A 22090-nucleotide genomic window follows, 5' to 3' on the forward strand; every position below is an offset into this window, starting at 1 on the left:
AGGCATGTGTAAAAAATTGAAATTTAAAAAAATCTCTCCTTTATGTTCTCAACCGGACTCTCCTTTATGTTCTCAAACAAGTGGGACTCTCCTTCTCTTGCAAAGTGGGACTCTCCTTTGCTTGCCACATGGTAGGTTACAAATAATATATTTATAGATGATGGAATCGAAGTTACTATTTAAGCAAAAGTGCTTACAACAAGGCAAAGATGCTTTTACAATATAATGAGACATGATAAATGCCGTTGATAGAATCAAGATTAACATTATGTAAGCAAAGTGGTTGACATGCCATGTTATTTAAGCAAAGTGATTAACATACCATGTTAACCACTTTGATTAACATTATGTAAGCAAAGTGGTTGACATGCCATGTTATTTAAGCAAAGTGATTAACATACCATGTTAACCACTTCGTAAGTTAACATTGCCATGTTAACTAAGCAAAGTGGTTGACATGCCATGTTACTTAAGCAAAGTGATTGACATACCATGCTGACCACTTCGTAGGTTAACATGGTTTCGCCTGCTTGACCTATCGCAAGGTGCTTTGCCATCTTACCCACTCAAACAATATCTTTAATAAGATGATGCTGAAACATGCAAAAAGTGGCCTTACTCTCTGAACTTAAAAAATTCATGTACAAACTTGCTTAAGACAAGTAATAGAGGCCGATCAATTTTTGAGTTTCTGATCAAGCTAGTGTGAAAACCAATCACTCATATAAGTCAATTTTTTACATTTGAACGATATCTTTAATAAGATAATGCTGAAACATGTACTGACCTATCGTAAGGTGCTTTGCCATCTTACCCACTCAAACAATATCTTTAATAAGATGATGCTGAAACATGCAAAAAGTGGCCTTACTCTTTGAACTTAAGAAATTCGTGTACAAACTTGCTTAAGACAAGTAATAGAGGCCGATCAATTTTTGAGTTTCTGGCTAGTGTGAAAACCAATCACTCATATAAGTCATTTTTTACATTTGAACGATATCTTTAATAAGATAAGTAAAAAGCGGCTTTACTCTCTGAACTTAAGAAATTCATGTACAACTCTCTGAACTTAAGAAATTCATGTACATACTTGCTTAAGACAAGTAAGAGGCCATTCAATTTTTGAGTTTTTGATCAAGCTAGTGTGAAAACCAATCACTCATATAATATAAGTCATTTTCTACATCCGAGATATCATTGAATTGAGCCTTACTCTCTAAACTTAAGAAATTTATGTACATACTTGCTTAAGACAAGTAATAGAGGCCGATCAATTTTGAGTTTGATCGAGTAAGTCATTTTTTACAACTTAGATTTCATTGAATTGGTGGGCCATGAGATACCTTAGGAGTGGAATCCACTCTAAAAACGTACGCATTAGGTCTAGATTAGAACGTTCATGCATTTTATATTTTTCATGAATTTTGGCAACTTAGAAGCATGCAAAACAAACCCAAAAAAAAACAATTAAAAAACACTTAATTTTATAACTAAATGTATAGTATATATGTATATATACACATACATATGTATATATACGTACACATGTACACATACAAATATATGTATGTACTTACAATATGTGTCGTATATGCGCGCACACATATATACACATGCGCACGCGCATGTACACACACATACATATATATTTGGAATTGTAGATGTGTAGGTATTATGCGCGCACACACCATACTTGCATAGACAATGAAACATCACACTTGTCCACGAACAGACCAAACTTCGCCTTGGTTATTAAAATACATAATTTGTTATCAACGATCACCAGGCAACTTGCTGCTCAAGTACAAACACGTGCACTTGGATCAAGTAAAATGGGATCCTTCATTTGACGTGGCAAAGAAAACTAACACAGGAGCAAATAAATGGGATTTTTCATTTGACGGAACAAGGGAGGTTTTGATATGCAAAGAGAACACTTAGAAATAACACAGGATCATATGTAAATGGATAAGAAACACATCATTTATTATTATTATACTAGGTAGGTTGGTAATGCCAAGCTTTTCTGTATGTATCCCCCATCTTTTACCAACGCATATGTAAGTGGATAAGAAACACATCATATTTATTATTATTATACTAGGTAGGTTGGTTGTATCCCCCATCTTTTACCAACGCAGAGTAGCTGGAAAATACTGCATCCACAACATGAAATGTAAGCCCAAATTTAATGCAAAAAGTCCCCACCTCCATTGCCAATTAGAAACTCCAAAAAGTTCATTCAATTTGAGGTTTTTTCATTCTTAATAGTACCTTCTCTATGAGGGACATGTAGTACGGCTTCACCTCTTCCACGTTTATACGGACCTTGCTCTTGCTGTAGAGGTCATACTGACTGGTCACACATTAAACGAAAAAAAATTAATTAATTATAGCATTCCAGGTGGTTAAGTGCACCTTTAATTGCAATGGTAACCTAATGATTACACAAGTAAAGACTTAACTTAATGATACAAGTAAACATATCAAAATCAAAATACTACATCACTAGAGTTGCTTACTTAAATCTCTTGAGCCAAGGAAACATGGACCGATCACAAAGTCATCCAAGAACTGAGTGTAACAACCAGCACGATGTAGAGCTGCATCCATACAACACGATTCATCTAGTTATCAGAAAAGCTTGAAATGAAGCTGCAAATGATATGGTTTGAGCACCAAAATAATGGTTTTTAGTAAGAGCAAAACGCTGCCGCCTTTACCATAGAAAGAGTGGTATCTGATGATGAAGAGAGCTTGTGGGGGCAAAGCAGTTTTGTTCAACTTCATAACCTACATGGCCATGGATTGATCAGAACAACATTTCCTCATGGCATGGTAGCAGATATGACCAACTCATGTGCTCCTAATGCTCGACGATTACCCATACCTGATACATGTATTCATCATGCCCCCATGACATGATCACCTTATCCAGCCCACAGCCATCCTCATAGATCCCATTCTTGGTGTTGTACTTGGGATTGTAATAATCCGGGTTTTCCTTGAAGTGCTGCAAGAGCACAATTTACAAATTCTTAGCATAAATGACAAGCCTTCATCAAGTAGAAGTTCGCAAAACCAAGTGATGAACTACAGAAGCAATCCTTACCTCTGAGTGCACAATGGAAGAATCAAAGGCACAACCCAATGGGAAAGTATCTCCTGTTACAAAGGCCACAAGTTGAATTGGCAATTGCTATAAAAACCCTCCCAAAAAAACAAGTCCAGAGCTTACCTACAACAGCCCACTGAGGCTCTGCTCCAAATTTGGGATGAAGCAGAACCTTTCCCAAATCTGGAATGTCAAAAACATAAACAAAAATTAGTCTCACAAACAGTGGAGGCACAAACAATGGAGGGGTGTGTGTGTGTGTGTGTGTGGTGTCACACTGTCTCACACTGAATTCATGGAAAAATAATCAATACATCTCAATCCTGAAATCCGAATGTTAAAAGGACTGATATTTTAAACACAACACATTAACTCTACTTCTAGATTCTGAATACATGTATACATGTAAGTATTCAGGTACATACATATGTGTATGTACATAAGGGAATTTAAGTACCATGGATGAGGCCAGTGAGGTGAAACCAGTCTTCGTTGGGGTAATCCCTGCGCATGGCCTCAGCGGTCTGGAGGAGGTGCTCTATCTGTGGTTCGTCCAGGTCGGGGTCGCTCTCGTCCACATATTCGTTCAGCAGCTCACAGCAATCCCATATGCTCATCACTGCCTTGTCTAGCCTGCAATGCTTCTGCCTCATCGCGATCCCCTGCAAGCACAACACCAAAAACACCAACCACAAGCTAGCCTCATTTTCTCCAGCCCATAAAACCCCCCCTCCTATACATGTTCTGTCATCCGGACCCTACACCACATCATCATCATCATCATCATAAGCTCTTTGCCGTCATTATCCCCTTTCATCATCATGTGACAAGAGGGAGACATCTAAATCTGTGTGTGCCTCTCTTCCACGCAATTTTGCTGCCCTGCCATTGACACCAAAAGATAACATGTGAATACTCTTGACTGGCATAAAGGGGGATCCTTCTCTTTTGACTTTTCTTTTTTCTCTCTTTTCACAAAAAGAAAGGAGACTATCCTCTTCAAGCAAGACAAGTAGGGAGGGGCATATTAATATATCTCATCATTTTGTAGATACAGGAAAGAGAGAATTTTTTTCCTTCAATTTTCTTTAATTTGTTCCACTTTTTAAAACGAAATGGTGTGCTCTAAATTGGTTCAGTGGGTTTAGCTTGTCTCAAAGTAATTGTAATTATTGAGCAGCCGGCTTTAAAATTCGTGAGGGGTAGGGCACTAGAAAGACCTATAGGACTATGGTTAACACTAATAATCGATCCTAAGGTAAACTGCTAAGCTACTCATCCTGTGCACCCCCTCCCACTGATCTTCTAGGGGAGAGGAGAATGGGCTTTCAAGCTTTGGATTAATTTTTCTTCCAAGGAAGAGGGAACCCTCCAACAAATCTTGCAATTTACTGCCAATTCCCTGAAAAACAAACCTAAGACTCTCCAACAGCACAATATCAAGCCACCCATTATGATAATTAGCAAAATACACCCAAATCTACACACCTTTCTCGGGTTATGTAGGATAAAAATTAACTTACAAAGTCGTAGGTTTGATTGATGTGGTTGATTCTGTAGAATTCTTCTACGCTTGATCGTCTGGCGCTTTCACCATCGTTATAGACCCTTGGTAGACAACAAGAGAGGGGGGGGAAAAAAAACAAGGTTCTTGATTAATTGCGCCTTACCATTGATGTGCAAGCTCTAAAGTGAGGAATACTGTATAATTAAGTTAACCTGAAGCCTTGTCCGAAGGCATTGGTACCAGGGGCAATGAAAGCTCCGGTACTTTGCATGGCGCTGTAGGCAGAGAGGAGGTCATGGGCGAGGGTACCAGCCTCGGCGGGGATCTCATCCTCTTCATCATGGGTTCGAGAAGTGCGCCTGGATTCCTCACTGCAAGAGTGAGGGTGCTGATGATGATCACCGTTGATGTTCTGATTGTTGCTGCAGCAGCAGCTGAGCAGCAAGTCGACAGGGCGCTCTTCGAGATCCATGTTGAAAAACAAGAGGATATAGCAAAGGCCAAATACAAGGGAGGTAACTAGCGAGCTCGCAAACAGAGAGCAGAAGCACGACGCCGCTGCGGCGTCCAAATATATATACGAGGCGGCTCAAAAATAATAGTAATAATTTAAACACCTGGATTTATTTATTTATTTTTAAAAAACGCGGAATTATATTAAAATGTAACTCTAATATATGCATAACTTTCGTGGAAATTTTCTATTTTATTGCCTGATTTCGTGGAAATTTTTGTGCCTTTGTGTATTTCAAACCAACTTGTTTTCGGACCTTTTCTTGAAAATTGATCGCCGCATTTTCCAAAAAAAATGATCGCCGCAAAATGCTGCCTAGACTTTTAAAAAATATGTATATATATATATATCGGTTTGGCGGTGTGGATGGCAAAGCCTGGTGCTGAGCTGGAGTAGTCTGTTTTTCACGCGAACCTAAATTTAATCCCCAGAAAAAGCCAGAAAAAGCCGGGACAAAGCTGCCGATAAAACAACCCCCCCACACACACGCGCCCGCATGCATTGCCTTTGCCCTTCCTTTTCTTTAACTAATTTAGTCCATAGATATTTTTTTGTTAAAATCAACTTCGTCATTATCCAATAAATAACCACCTATTTAAACGCAACCGGACACGTCCCTATCCATACAACTCATGGATTTTCTTTTTTTTTCTTAAAAATTGAAATGGTACTTGTTGAAATCCGTTCTTGAAAGCCTGCGGTCACATGCCGCACGTTTCCCAACCCCCGTCATTCGCCAGCTCACGCGAGCAAGTGGGATATTTTTTTTTTCAAGAAAATGAATTTCTACTTTGTAGATCCCGAATCTTTCAAAGAGAACCTTAAATAGAGATAGATAAAGAGACAAAAGAGAGAGAAATTAAGAGCCGTGTCACACCAAGCCTTCTCAAGCTTCACAAAACAGTCCACTTAAAAGGCTAATGCCTACCTAAATGCCTCCCCTAGCTCATAAAATTCTTATCCTCAAAACGGCTACAGTTATGTGAAATCTTTCTCCATATCTCTAATCTACAAATCATGAGGAAAATTCATCTGGATTCAAAATTATTACTGTATGAGATTCTATCACCATAACCCTTGCATTCTCAAAGTGAAAGAAGGGGCTCTAAACTCACCCCAACAAAAAAAAAAAAAAACATCATGTGACTTGTGTTGTAATGTTATGTTTGGACTCTACGGTTTGATAGTGCATGTAAGTTGTGAGGACTCTTAAAGCGAGTCAAGGTTTTTATGGAGCTACTGTTTTTATGGTGCACACTGCAATGTGAAACTGACTTGTTTATGTGACGTTGCTGCTTTGAAATCTCTCGGTCAAAAAGGTAAGGAAAAACACGCCTATAACAAAAGCTTTTTACACATCTTCTACTCATAAAAGTTTCAATGTATACTAAACATGCATTGTCATTGACATTTCCTTCAATAAATAAACATTCAACTTGTAAAGATCGTAAAGTAAAGATTCGCTTAGTAAGTATATTATATTACTAAAACGACATTGTTAGGAGTATTTTATACTCCTCCCTATCAATGAGGAGTATTCTACACTCCTCTCCACAACCCTAGTTGAGACAAACAAACAACAAATAATATTTCAATGGATTCTTTTAGTCAGGAGGGGAAATTAAACTTCTTCTTTTATTCACGAGCTTTTAGACATGGGACTTCTCATGATGCCATATGAGTAGATAATAATGAAAACTCTTAAAACATGTACAATTTTTTAAATCATGAGGGAAATTTTGAACTTCTTCTTTTAGTCACGAGGGGAAATTGGACTTTTGATGATGACATGTGCGCAGATAATAATGCAAAGTTTTTAAAAACGTATACTTCATGGATTTTTTTCTTTATCATGAGGAAAAAATGCGATTAGATGAGGATGACATGAGAGTGATGATAAAGAAAGGTTCTGTCATGAGAATATATTTTAAGTCCTCTTTAAGAATATTATTTTTCCCTCTTGAGTAATTTGGGGACGCCTGGGTTACTCTTGCGTCATGCCGGCTAGGTTAATATCGTGGGTGACACCACTATAAATATTAATACGTGCGGTATATGACGTATGCTTGGGACCGTCTATGATTATTTCAGTTAGGTTTGTATGGCAGGGTGATTCTTGGGATACTTACGCATGGTAGTCATGAGTTGGAGATGGTTTGTGCCTGTTTAATATTTGTGGGATTAATTTAATTATTAACTGGGCTTATATTTTCAGGTGATGAAGATTACGAGGATTGATGAATAATGTCGAGGAGAATGTTTCTTATGCACCTCATATTTATTTTTACAAGCGTAGCTTGTAACCTTAGTAGTTGATTTTTCCATTTTGATACATTGGAAAAAATACATTTATAATGTTGAATTTATTAAAGCCTAAAGGCTTTACCCTAGCCCCAATTTTTGGGACACTCTATTTTTGTTGTGGAAGAGTATCGTGCTCTCTAAAAGCACACTTTGTATATTTTTGGGGGCTATGGCCTATTTTTGATGGAAAGCTAATAAAAATACTTTGTGTGGGGGGAAGGCCATGCACAAGGGGGGGGGGGGGGGCACCCAGCATGTTTGTCTTGGAGCTAAGTATTATGTTTGCTATGCTTTTGTTTAATTTATTTGATTTTGTTGAAACCTGCAAAGCATGTGTTTTCATGGTTGAATTTCTCAAATGTTCCACACACAAGCTATCCTAGAGAACGATTCGGTTTTCAGTGGTATCAGAGCTTGGGCTAGGAGATTTGTGGAAAGGTGGGAAAGGTCTTTATCAACACAACTCTCAAGAAAGTTGCAGGCTTTTAACCAGTGGACAAAAGAAGGGTTTGTGGTCTTTAACCAAAAATTCAAATTCTCAAACTAGCTCTACTTCTCAAACCCACTTACCTCTTCCCAAAACCATTCCTCTTTATCAAAAAGTGGTTTTGCTCAAAGCTTCATGAATTTCAGATCTGACCGTATAGATGGATTCCCCATAGCCAAAAACCTGGCACTAGAGGGAGGAAGACGACACCATCCAAAGAGCTGTCAATGCTACACTTCAAGCACAAAATTCACGGAAAGATTCTAAAATCAGTCGTAAAGCTTTTTCGTTTCAGAATTATGATGGCAAGAAAGATGCTCGAGTCCTTTTGGCATGGCTTAGTCAATTGGATGACTACTTTTCGGGGGAGAAATTTTCCGAGAAGGACAAGATCAAATGTGCGGCTAATCACATGGTGGATAGCGCAGCTTTATGGTGGAGCGTCATCAAGCAAGGACGTGACAAATCGGATTCATGGAAAAGGTTTCAAAGGCTAGTGAAAAAGCATTTCTTACCTTCACAATTTAAATCTAAAGTTAGGCATCAATGGGATACATTGCATCAACTTGAAAAAGAAAGCATGTCTCAGTATGTGGAGAAGTTTTGAAATACATTACTACAGGTACAGGTTGTGGAGAAAGTCAATGAGAAGGACCAAAAGAGGAAATTCATTGTGGGCCTTAAGTCTACAATTAGGGCCAATGTGAATATGTTTAGACCTCATTCACTTTCTACAGCTATATCTTTGGCAACAAATTCCAAACGCAAAAATGGTTTTTCTAGAGAGGCCAAGTCATTTGAGAGTAACCACTCTAAACCTTTTTCTAAACCTTTTCATGCTTCAAGAAATTTTCATAAGCCAGGGTTTGACAAAGACAAGGAGATGGTCAAAGGCGAATCAAATTCAAAGAAAGTCAATGGTGGAAAGCCCAAAGGTCCTCTAATCAAATGTTTTAAATGTCATAAAGAAGGACATATAGCACCAAATTGCCCAGAACGTGTAAAGAATTCGACACCTGCGGCACGAGTCAATATGCTTGAAGGAGACGACAATGAAGATGAATTGTTCAAGCAAGAGGGTAACTCTGATCCCGACTATTCAGAAGCAGAAGGTAAGCCTCAAGCTCATTCGCTACTCAAAATAAAAGGAAAAATTAATGAGCATGAAGTTATTGTTTTGCATGACGATGGTAGCACTCATGACTTTATTTCTGAAAAGGCAATTAGAGCTTTAAACATTCAACCTTCACCTACACATTATAGAGTTAAAGCTGCATTTACTGGAACCAAGTATAATTGCATGCAAGAGGTGAAAGGTTTAACTTTAAGCATCAATTCCTTAACTGAAAAAAGGGGATTTCTTAGTTGCACCTTTACAAGGCGTAGATGTAATATTGGGTATGCCTGGAGACATATGTACAACCCTATTATAGACTATGGTACACATAGCATTTGTGTAAGGAAGGACAATGAAAATATTTTCCTCCAATGTCTAGTCAAAGGAGAGACGAGCCCTTTATTGAGTCATACTCAAGCAAAGCGAGCTCTTAGGAAAAGGGAGAAGACTTATATGGTTTGGGTTAACCAGCTTAGCGCTAAGTCTAACACATCCAAAAGTCCAAAACTTGATCCTTATATCTCCAAATTTAGGAATTGTTTTATGGAAGATTTACCTCCAGGATTACCTAAGTCTAGGCCTGAAGACCATAGTATTGACTTATTACCAGGCAACTCTCCACCTTGTAAAGCTCCTTATAGAGTCAACAATTTAGAGCAAAAAGAAATCCAAAAATAAATCGAGGATTTGTTAGAAAGAGGTCTTATTAGACCTAGTAGTTCACCCTTTGGAGCTCCAGTCCTTCTTGTTAAGAAGAAGAATGGAACTTTCCGAATGTGTGTTGACTACCGAGCATTGAACAAAATCACTGTCAAGAATAGATATCCTATCCCTAGGGTAGATGACTTACTTGATAAGCTTAGAGGTTCAAAGGCCTATAGCAAGATTGACTTAAAGTCTGGTTATCATCAAGTACGCATGACTGAGTTAGAAGACTGCATTTAGAACCCAGACTGGCCATTATGAGTTTTTGGTTATGCCATTTGGTTTCACCAATGCTCCAGCTACATTCAGTCGTATGATGAATCGCATTTTCCTAAAGTTTCAAAGCTTTGTTGTGGTGTTCTTTGATGATATTCTTGTTTTCAGCGAGAATCGTCAAGAGCATGAGCAACATTTGGAGCAAGTGTTTAACCTTTTGAGAGAAAATGAATTGTATGTCAATCCTGAAAAGAGTTCTTTCTTTCAAAAAGAGATTGAATACTTAGGCCATATAGTGTCAGCTGAAGGAATCCGTGTGGGTCCTAAGAAGATTGAGTATATAGCCAATTGGCCTACACCTCGAGACATTCATGACCTTAGATCTTTTCTAGGTCTATGTAGTTACTATAAGAAGTTTGTCAAGAATTTCGCTTATATTGCACATCCTTTGACGGAAATTCTCAAGAAAACTACATTTTTCCATTGGACCGAAAGTCAAGATAAATCTTTTCTAGCACTCAAGGATGCATTAACTCATGCACGAGTTCTTACACTACCTAACTTTCAAAGACCATTCTTTGTGGTAGTAACTGATGCTAGTGGCAAAGGTTTTGGTGCTGTGCTTATGCAAGACAACCATCCTATTGCCTATGAAAGTCGAAAGCTAAAACCTGCTGAAACAAATTATAGTACATATGACAAGGAATTAGCAACAATTGTGCATGCCTTGAAGATTTGGAAGCATTACCTAATTGGTTCAGAATTTCTTATCAAGACTGATCAACAAAGCATTAGGCATTGGCTTTCGCAACCCCTTATTTCAGATAGGCACATCAAATGGGCATCTTTCATACAAAGTTTCCAACCTATGATTCAATACCAACCTGGAAAGGAAAATGTTGTTGCCGATGCTTTAAGTAGAAGACCACATATCAACAACATTTTCGCTATTGAAAGTGAACACCAGTCATCATGACATGATTTGGACAATAGTGGACAGGTTTAGTAAGCAAGCCTATTTCATTCCATGTAAAAAGACACTGACTTCTCAGCAAGCTGCGACCATATTTGTCAAGCAAATCTTTGTTCATCATGGTCTACCCAAAGTGATAGTTTCTGATAGAGATTCCAAATTTTGTAGTCACTTTTGGATTGCTCTTTTCTCAAACTTAGGCACTAAGTTAGATTTTTCTACGGCTTTTCATCCTGAATCAAATGGACAGACCGAAGTCAGGAATAGCACTATCTTGGATATGCTTAGAGCCTATGTTTCCCAGCAACCTAATTCATGGGATAAGTACATACATCTACTCCAATTTGCTTATAATAATACTCCTCATTCTGCTACTGGTCGAGCACCATTTGAGATTATCTATGGTAGAGCTTTGCCTATTCCGGCTACTAGACTCTCCCATAAGATTGAAGCTGCTGACCAATATACTCGAGACTTTGATCGCATTTTATCTGAAGTGCGTGATTGTATTGCAAGAGCTCAAGAGAAGTATACATTTCAAGCAAATAAGAAGTGTAAAGATTTTTCATTCCAAGAAGGGGATTATGTACTTTTGAGAATTGAGAAGAGATGATTGAAGAGTGTGGAAAAATTCCCTGCAGTTAAACTTGCACCTAGATACTATGGACCATTTAAAATTATTGAAAAGATTAACGATGTGGCCTATAGACTAGAGTTGCCATCTAATTGGAATATCCACAACTCTTTCCATATTCATCTCTTCAAACCCTTTCGAGGAACAATTCCTTCTCACCCAATTTATGAGAAACCACCTCTTGTTGAAGGAGAGGAAGAAGTCTTAGTTCCTGATGCTATTATTGATCAAGAGATAACAACAACAAGAACTGGAAACCAATACATCAAATATCTTTTGACATTCAAAAACCATCCTCAAGAAGATGCAAAATGGATGCCCGAGAAATTTTCCCGAGCTTATCTTGAGATCTTTCGTTCTTTTCAAACCCAGCAAACCGGCAATTGAGGGCAATTGCAAACTCAAGCAAGAGGGATGTCATGAGAATATATTTTAAGTCCTCTTTAAGAATATTATTTTCCCGTCTTGAGTAATTTGGGGACGCCTAGGTTACTCTTGCGTCATGCCGGCTAGGTTAATATCGTGGGTGACACCACTATAAATATTAATACGTGTGGTATATGACGTATGCTTGGGGCCGTCTATGATTATTTCAGTTAGGTTTGTATGGTAGGGTGATTCCTGGGATACTTACGCCTGGTAGTCATGAGTTGGAGATGGTTTGTGCCTGTTTAATATTTGTGGGATTAATTTAATTATTAATTGGGCTTATATTTTCAGGTGATGAAGATTACGAGGATTGATGAATAATGTCGAGGAGAATGTTTCTTATGCGCCTCATATTTATTTTTACAAGCGTAGCTTGTAACCTTAGTAGTTGATTTTTCCATTTTGATACATTGGGAAAAATACATTTATAATGTTGAATTTATTAAAGCCTAAAGGCTTTACCCTAGCCCCAATTTTTGGGACACTCTATTTTTGTTGTGGAAGAGTGTCGTGCTCTCTAAAAGCACACTTTGTATATTTTTGGGGGCTATGGCCTATTTTTTATGGAAAGCTAATAAAAATACTCATGTGGGGGGAAGGCCACGCACAAGGGGGGGGAAGATTGCACCCAGCATGTTTGTCTTGGAGCTAAGTATTATGTTTGCTATGCTTTTGTTTAATTTATTTGATTTTGTTGAAACCTGCAAAGCATGTGTTTTCATGGTTGAATTTATGTGTTGAATTTCTCAAATGTTCCACAAGCTATCCTAGAGAACGATTCCGTTTTCAGGTTCTTAACCACATACAAGTCATTATCATATATCGTACAACAATGACCCTAAAATTGTTAGAAATCATTCCTTTGTATGTCGATTCACCATGTCTATCTTTTGGTCATCAACAATTTCAATATCCATAACACATTGTCTTCCATATGACACAATGGTGGCATTCATGATTAATATGATTGTTACAACCTTGGCATGGACTAGCTAAGGGTATTCTAGGCATACGTCAATGCAAGGCGTAACAAGGTGGCAACTGGTTATTGAATGAATTGAGTTAATAATCCCATAAAAGCAAGTTGTTAATATGGCATGGAACATATATTAGTGAGTGGGCATACACAAAACTAAATCTATGATGTGAGGGTTGCGTTCTAACCCCAGCGTTGAGGCACATTACAAATTACCAAAGCCTGTAGGGGTTACCAAGTGTCGTCATATGGGACATGAATGGTATAGTGATGTATGATTGGAGGCCTTACGCACGCAGGTGTATTCACTCGTCCCGTTATCTCACCTACTATGATTGGGTGTGTTGCAAATCTATTGGGATTAGATTAGTGACCCTATTCTGTTCTCGTTACATATGTGTGCATGTGTTTGGTGCTCTAGATAGAGGTTGGTCCAAAATGACTACTCCACGGTGTTACAATCGGTATCATAACAAAACTTATACCAAAACGAGAGCCAGACACAACACATGACTGTACGTGCGATGACGATCCAAGGCATGCATGTTATTGATTTGCAGAGTTCTTGATGATACGCGAAAAGGTGGCACCTTAAAGGAGAGATGGAGAGATGACAATAGAGGAGGAAGGCAATCACATAACAAACTCTGTCTATCGCATCTTATGGGGGATGGTGATAAAGCTCGACAATCTCGAGAGTGATGCCATGAAAAGAGAACAAGATTGATTTTTTTTATTTTTAAATCCCTTTTGGGGCTCAAGAATAAAATGCAATCGTGGATTAGTCACAAACCTGCTTTTTTCATCTCTAGGAGATAGGGAGCAAGAAGGTGAATGTGACAACCTTGATTGTGTTCTTGGTTCTTCCAGTGTCACATTGTTGCATTGTCTATAGGAAGCCACCATAGCCACCAAGATGAGGGCGGAGGGGAGGGATCTTGTTCACCATCCAGCCTTAGAGGAGTGTGGATACGCATCCACACTGTCGGGCTTATGTAGTGGCTTGCTTGCCCACACTTGCTCGACTGCCCGCGGTTCTCTGACCCAGGTGCCTCACCCTTGAAACCTAGACACGCTCGTCGATTGCACTCTGGCATTTGGGCTCCATGTTCGGTCAAGCCCTACATAGCCAATTACAAGCTACGTGACATTACCTCCACCTTAAGAAGAGTTTTCGCTCGTAAAAACAAATTGAGGACAATTTTTGGTAAGCATATGCAAGTGTTCCCAAGTGGACGCTTCCTCGTCTCTATCCTTCCACTTGACAAGTGCCTCTCGGTACACAGTATGCCTTGTGTTGTGATCCCTAAATCCAAGAATCCTCCGCAAGTATACTACCCTCACTCGAAGCCATTTTATAATAGTCCCAGAGTCTGCTGACCGATGGAAACTCGAAACTCAAAACCGATGGCATGCTGGGATGGAACCCAATGGCATTTCAAACTTTGTCGGAATCACCTCGAGCTCTCCCCAAACCTCCGTAGGCACACACACGAGGGATAAGAGCATGAAAAATGACACTAATTGGATGCGTATCGTTCGCCCCGCCAGCTTGTGGCTACGCACACAAGCAAGGAAGTGCCTTCTCTCTATTTGTGCACACACATAAGCACTCACACCACTTGTGGCTACGTAGTTCTGCAATATACAAACAAGAAAGTCCCTTCTCTGTAGTTGTGCAACACACACAAATGCTCACACCACTTGTGTAAACCTTATCCACCCATATGGAAGCAGTCTAGTTCTCTCTCGTCGGTTGCAATGTATCGGTATGGGGAATCGATTCTTGATGGTATTCTTGTTCAACGCCCTGTAATCAATACACATGCGCCAAGAACCATCTTTCTTTTGCACTAAGAGTACAGGTGAGCAAAAGGGTGATGAGCTAGGCTATATCAACCCTTTATTCAAAAGCTCCTGTACACCTGACTCATACACCTTTGAGGACTCTGTGTAATTACCACCAGAAAAAGCAGCATCAAACTGCTGTAAAAAGGTAAGTGCCTTTAATTTATCTTTGGCTCCACTAAATGTATCAAATTTCACAGCAGCTCCCCCTTCCTTATAATCCTTCGCCTTTCCCATAGGCGTTAGATTATCATATGGAAGTGGCTTCGCAAGATTGCTGCCCCCAACATTCATGCTAGGGTCAACATTACCCATTCCCACACCTAGCATGCCATACATTCCAGCCATGTTTCCAAACATTCCATTATGCATACCGGGCTACATACCACCATACATATTTGCTTGCATTCCAGGTTGCATGCTCCCAAACATGTTTCCTTGCATTCCGGACTGCATACCACCATACATATTCCCCTGCAATTTGCTCCAAAAGTCCCTGGCATACCCATGCCTCCCTGAGAATAACCCCCAGTCATAGATTGGAACACCGAGCCACCACCAAAATAACCTGGATGCATAGTCTGCTGAGGAATAGATGGTTGTCCAAAGAAGGAACTCTGAGAGCTAGCACCATAAGCATGCTGCATGTTCGGAAACTGTCCAAAAGATGGATCCTGTGGGAAGGCAGCACTATGACCCTGAGGAAGGTTCTTAGAACGCACCTTCTTCTTCTTCTTTTCAGGCTTTGTACGGGATCTCATAAATTCAGCAAACTTCTCACTTTGTGTGAGCTGCATAAACACATCCATAACACCAGCCAAACGATTTTTAAACTGAGCATCATCTTCCTCTTTACTAGGCACATCTTCTGGCTGTGTTACATCCTCATATTGCTCAACATCTGCAGCCTGTTCTCCTACAAGAACATCCTCGGATTCATTTCTCTCAGGAGAGGTCTCTTGCTCTTCCTCTTCATGATAAAAGTACTCATCTTCTGTATCAGACATGTTGCTGAATTTTTCAGCGATGACTTTCCTCGAGTCAACCATGAGCTCACCCCCTTAAGAAAGTTGATGATAGGTCCCGGCAACGGAACCTTGAAACCGGCCTCTGGTAAAAACCAAAGTGCAATAGACTAGCAGTCACCCTTCCACTTGTAGTCCAGATATAAAAACAAATTTGATTGGAGCTAGAGTGCCCCAAATCTGAAATAAAACCGACACCTGTTGGCCCCAAAGCTTGGCGCCCCTTGTGGTATTTCTTTATTCAATTTCAAAAAATATGTAAGGCTGAGTACAACAAAACCAGCCAAGAGAATACACCTGTATGTCCAATCTGGCAGCCCACAATACCTCTTAGCACAGAGGATTCACACACACAGATCTGTCTCAAAGCAACACTCTGTGCTTCCCTCTGATCAGCCAGGACCATTCAGCAGGACAGCCTTGAGCATACATCTGGCATATCTCATGCACATGATTCCTCAACTCAGCACAAACATACATTCACTGTCCAATCTCTGTTTCCACCCTTTTCAATCTGCCATACCCCTCCTCTCACAAGGGGCCAGATAGCACAACTCTGCAGCAGCAGACATAAGCCAACGGAAAGAAAGATAGATGAACAAGTTCAGAGCTTACCAAGTCAGCACGTGGTTTTACACTCGTGGGACAGTTCGTACCAATCTGTACTTGACAACGACTGTCTGTACTCTTTCCCCTGCAACCACCTGACTGTTGCACCAAATAAACTCTGATAGAATCTTACATGCAGTTGGAGATTCAACGCCTAACTGTTCAAGACTGAACAATGCTGTTTCTTCCTGTACCTGTCCGTACAAGTCAGCCGTACTTGATTGTACCTGTCCGTACAGGACTGTACGGGCTGTATTTGTTGCAGTAACCAGAATCTACCCGCCTGCTGTCTGGATGCTAGACGCTTGCGCCACCTGAAAAAACAAATGATGCCCAACAGATTGTACCTGCTGTTGTACAATAGACACCACCTGTACTGACTGTACGGAACTGCAGACAACTGATCAGTCCGTACAGTTCTGCCCGTACTGTCTTCAACTTGCTATTTGTACCTGCAAACGCCGCCTGGGCCAATAACCAATAATACTGTAGCCGCTTGACTGTACGGCCTGCAGCTACATGGTCTACACGGCCAGTATGCAGTACAACTTGCACTCTTTATAGCAAAACCAATCGACCAGCTTCCCCTTTCTCTTCCACGCTTGTTTCTTGCACGACTCTCCAAAAGCAAGAGAGAGAGAGGGATGAGAGAGGCGTGTAACTCCAAAAGTGGAGTTGCCCCCTCTCCAAACTTATCCTAGGGCCCCAACTTTAATAATCATTAAAGTTCCCTAGGGGCCACTAAGGCCTAGGGGCAACCTATAAATAAAACATTAAAAACATTAATGTTTTGGTTCCCCTTCACATCTGAAGTGTCCACACATCATTCTCATTTGTCCGGGCACCCCAAATGTGAATCTATTAATATTTTTGCTCAGCAACCACCATGCCCACACTTGTGCTGTTCCATTTTCACAGGGTCATGACATGGTGCATGCCTCTCTAGGTTCTCTCTCTCAAAGACACGAACACACAGAGAGTTACGCATGCAGAGGTGTTCACAGTAGTTGAAACCGTTCCTTCGTCATATATGTTTTATTAACGGTGCCACGCCCTTTCACATCTTGGTCAGACACATGCATTATGTAACAACACTCCCCCTTAATGCGAGTGTCCACATATAAGGAAGGATGTGCTTATGTAAGAAAAAGATGCACCCCATTTTCCTGTACAGGTTTATGGTGCTTCACTCGCTTAAACTACATCTAAAGATTTACAATCATGCAATGCAACGTAGCCAGGATCTACGTAAACTTTTATGGTGATATAGAGGAAGATATATGTTTTCATTTTAACCCTGGATATCAACCATAGCTTGCCAGTCACACACCGGAGCCATAAAGCTGAAATCTTTTTCATGAACTTGAATTGCATCATTCCCCCTCAAGGAAATGAAAAAGATTACTTTTGCAACTTCAGCTTCATCTTGATTCTCGTGGGAAGCATCAGGTTTGCCACCACAAAGATGCCCAAACCCAAGAAATCCACACTCGCCATGATGAAAAGGAGTGTGGATGTTGAGGCACAACCAAAGAGATGTCTTCATTTTTACTCGGGGACGAGGCATTGGAGGAAGCCATAGACCATATGGCTTAAAGGCAGCCTCATGAACGAGACCACAAGGGGAAATAACATGCACGGGTAGAGCATGAATATCACTTGCAGCGATGGAAGGAGAAAGGATGTAATACCAACAATGTGGCATTGGAGGAAGCCATAGTCCATATGGTTTGAAGGCAGCCTCATGAACGAGACCACAAGGGGAAATCACATGCACGGGTAGAGCATGAATGGTTGGTGCCAAGCTGGAGTATATCACTTGCAGCGATGTAAGGAGAAGTACCCTGAACAACGTGAACTTGTGCATGAAGATGATGGAACATGAAAGCTTTAGAAGGCATGAGTTATTTGAAGATTTGATGGTGATGAGGATTTGTTGTAGGGGCTCAAGTTGGCAGGCACAAGAGATTAAGCGAATTCTGGCGATGGCAGGAGGTAATCCTCTTCAAAATTGTCTTGTTTGTTGCATGCCTCTCTAGGTTCTCTCTCAGAGACACACACATAGATTTATGCATGCAGACTCCAGAGGCGTTACAGTACTTGAAACCGCTCCATTCATCATTAATCTTACATATGTTTTTTGATAGTGCCACGCCCTTTCACATCTTGGGCGGACACATGCATTACCTAACAGCACTCTACTGTGTAGTGTTCTCTCTCGCCCCAGCACTCTCTGCTAGGCCTAATCGAGCTATTGAGCTTCTTCACCTCACGTGCTCTCATGAACGACTGTCCAACCAGCTTCCACCAATGACATTGCCATGCTTGTGCCTACGTATGCGGGATGTCCTGTTGGACTCATTGCAGACGTATGTGCTATGGCCCTCGCTCACGTGCACTGTTCACAGTGTTGTGTGTGTCGGCTGTTACCTGGGCTAGGTGCCGCCGATTGAAGGATATGCTACCAATTAGCTGTGTGTTGTGTGCACTGTCCGTCAGTCATAGTATAAATTTGGTAACCACCTTGGAACCAAACGACTAAAAAGTTACAAATTATAATCTAATTTAGATTGATGATTACCATTTTGGTAACTTTGCACTAGTAAAAAATTACCAAATGATAACTCACCTTTTAAGAAAAATTACCATTAGGGTTTTTCTATAAGCCTATATGATGCATGCTTAACAAGGCTCAAATTGATAACTTGAGGCTCACCAAGTAGAAATCACTATAATATTTTGCTATTTTTTCCAAGTTCTCTCAATAACTGATAGAAATAGCTTTAATTTTTTGAAACTCATACAACATCTAGCATGTATGAAAGAAATGAAGAGATCTTTGGAAACTTTAAGATCTAGAAAATTACCAAATTGTAACTCAAAATTTGGAATATGTTACCAATGGTAATTTTATGAAAATCTCAAATTTATACTATGCGGTCAGTGTTGAGTGCCGTCCCCAAAGATTGCATAAGCAAACGGCTAACAAATATGCCACAACACTGGTTGTCGCCAACTCGACGTAAGGGAAGAAAATCCTCACGGGATAGCACTCTTTCTTTCCTTGCTTTGAATTCGAGAGAGAGAAGGCACCTTCTTCCCAAATAACACGTCCTTCATTCTGTACCTTATGTTGTATCTTACACCGTAGAACCTTATCTCTTTCTTTGGATCAAGGTCCCACGCGCGGAGTGATTAGAACGCGGCTCTAATACCAATGTTCCATTGCCCATAGGAAGCCCCCATAGCTACCAAGATGAGAGAGGAGAGGAGGGCTCTTGTTCACCACCTAGCCTAGAGGAGTGCGAATAAGCATCCACACTCTCAGGCTTATGTAGTGGCCTACCTACCCACACTTTCTTGACCGCGCGTGGTCCTCTGACCTGAGTGCCTCACCCCTGAACCCCGGACACCTTCGCTGATCACACTCCGGCAATTGGGCTCCATGTTTGATGGAGCCATACGTAGCCGGTTACAAGCTATGTGACACTCATTTACCTCCTAAAGCTTGGGGAAGGTATACACTTCAAGGCTAGCAAAGAATCCCATCAAGAATGTCAAAAAATGGTCTCAATAACATGTGAAAGAGCACTCTTACCAACTTCACACTCAAGAATGTCAAAAAATGGTCTCAATAACATGTGAAAGAGCACTCTTACCAACTTCACACTCACACCTAAGATCTTTTAATACACATGATACCATCGACCAACACAGAATAGTCAAGAACGGGGTAGATAACACATCAAATGTAGAGGGATTCTTTAATGAACAATTTCCAACACAATGACTTTTACCAACCTTGGAAAAGGGTCAAAAATCAAAATTAGGATTAGCTCGTTAATGAATATACCTTTAGGGATACTACTCAAAAATAGTCCCAAGCTTTAGTATTTTCTCAAGAATCGAAACAATAGAGATGTCTCTCCATCAAAGAACATGGGGGATCCAAGGGTCTAACCCAATCTGACAAAAATGATGACATCAACGCCATTGTACCATTTGAGTATAAAAGTCCAAGCCATTTTAAATGGTATTAGGGGGAGGATTGTTGGAGTGGAGACAAAAGTAGCAATACACACACAAATGCAGCAAGTAAGTAGACATGGAGAAGCATAACAGGCAAAGTAGATTGATGAGAATGAGTGTCGTACAATTAGAATTTGGACAAAACACATCTGTTAACCAAAAATTAGCTCTCGAGTGACAAAATACAACCATTAGAATTTGGACAAAACACATCTGTTAACCAAAAATTAGCTCTCGAGTGAAAATACAACCATTAACAAAAAAGTAGCTTTTATACATTTGTACAACTCAAAAATTTAACAAAAAATAACATTATTGAACACAACTTTAACTAGATATAACTTCAATATAATATAGAACTAAATCATAACTTGTAATCAAAATAACACACTTGTTTCACCCAAATAACACAGAAATAACATCATAAATGAGAAATAACATTATTGAACATAACATATAGACTTCAATATATCCTAAAACTAAATCATAACTATTAATTAACAATTATATTTCACACACTTGTTTCACTCAGAAAATCACTAATAAACAATCTAAATAATACAAAAATAGCATCTTTAAACTCAACTATTATCTTCTATTTTACACATGACTAAATCACATTTAGAACAATAAGATGGTCAAAATAGAAAAGAAAACAAAATAACTCAGACAATATTAAACCATAACAAAACAACATAACAGATAACAAGATGGACATACCTCCATTTCTCTCTTGTTCTTTGATTCTTTTACTCTCTTGTTTCCAAAACTAAATCAATAATATTAATCACAACAATTATATTTCACATCACATCTCATTCATTCACATCTATCTCGATTCACATCACATCACATCCATTCACATCACATATCATCCATTCACATCTATCCCAATTTATATCATATCACATCACATCTCACCCATTCACACTTATCCCAACTCACATCACATCACATCCATTCATATTCATCACATTCATTGTATCCCCATTCCATCACATACATTCTATCCACATTACATCACGTCCACATCTATCCACACCATATCTCATTCATTCCATACATCACATCCACATCATATCTCATTCATACACATCCCGTCTCATTCATCCACATCCATCCAATCATTCACATGCACGACTATCCACATGTATCCATACATTCACATCTATCACTTCACATCCACATATATTCACATCACATCACATTTCATCCACATCTCTTTACAACACATCACATCTCATCCACATCACATTCACATCCACATCTCTTTACATTACATCACATCTCATCCACATCCACATCACATTCACATTCACATCCACATCTCTTTACATTACATCACATCTCATCCACATCCACGTTACTTTCACATCCATATCCCTTTACATTACATTATTTTACATACACATCCACATCCATTTAAATCACATTCTTTCACATACACATCCACATCCATTTACATCACATTCTTTCACATACACATCCACATCCATTTACATCACATTCTTTTACATACACATCCACATCCATTTACTTCCCATCTCACCCTTTCACATATCCTCTCATCTCATTCTCCTCTCATCATTCACATCCACATCC

The 22090-nt window shown here is 39.6% G+C and overlaps 1 pseudogene across 1 annotated transcript; it reads right to left on the reverse strand.

Annotated features, from left to right (window-relative positions):
* Positions 1-1731: 1731 nt before the first annotated feature.
* Positions 1732-5179, reverse strand: LOC147624080 (inositol oxygenase 1-like; annotated as a pseudogene). The gene is made up of 10 exons (XR_015269254.1): positions 4835-5179; positions 4639-4723; positions 3573-3777; positions 3239-3298; positions 3113-3165; positions 2891-3013; positions 2724-2793; positions 2523-2603; positions 2275-2356; positions 1732-2156 (listed from the first exon to the last, which is right to left on the reverse strand). The product of XR_015269254.1 is annotated as an inositol oxygenase 1-like (transcript).
* Between the last annotated feature and the right edge of the window lie 16911 nt (positions 5180-22090).

This window comes from Cibotium barometz, chromosome 26 (genome assembly GCF_041138505.1).
Source record: "Cibotium barometz isolate CiBa-2024 chromosome 26, ASM4113850v1, whole genome shotgun sequence".
Taxonomy (NCBI): Eukaryota; Viridiplantae; Streptophyta; class Polypodiopsida; order Cyatheales; family Cibotiaceae; genus Cibotium; species Cibotium barometz.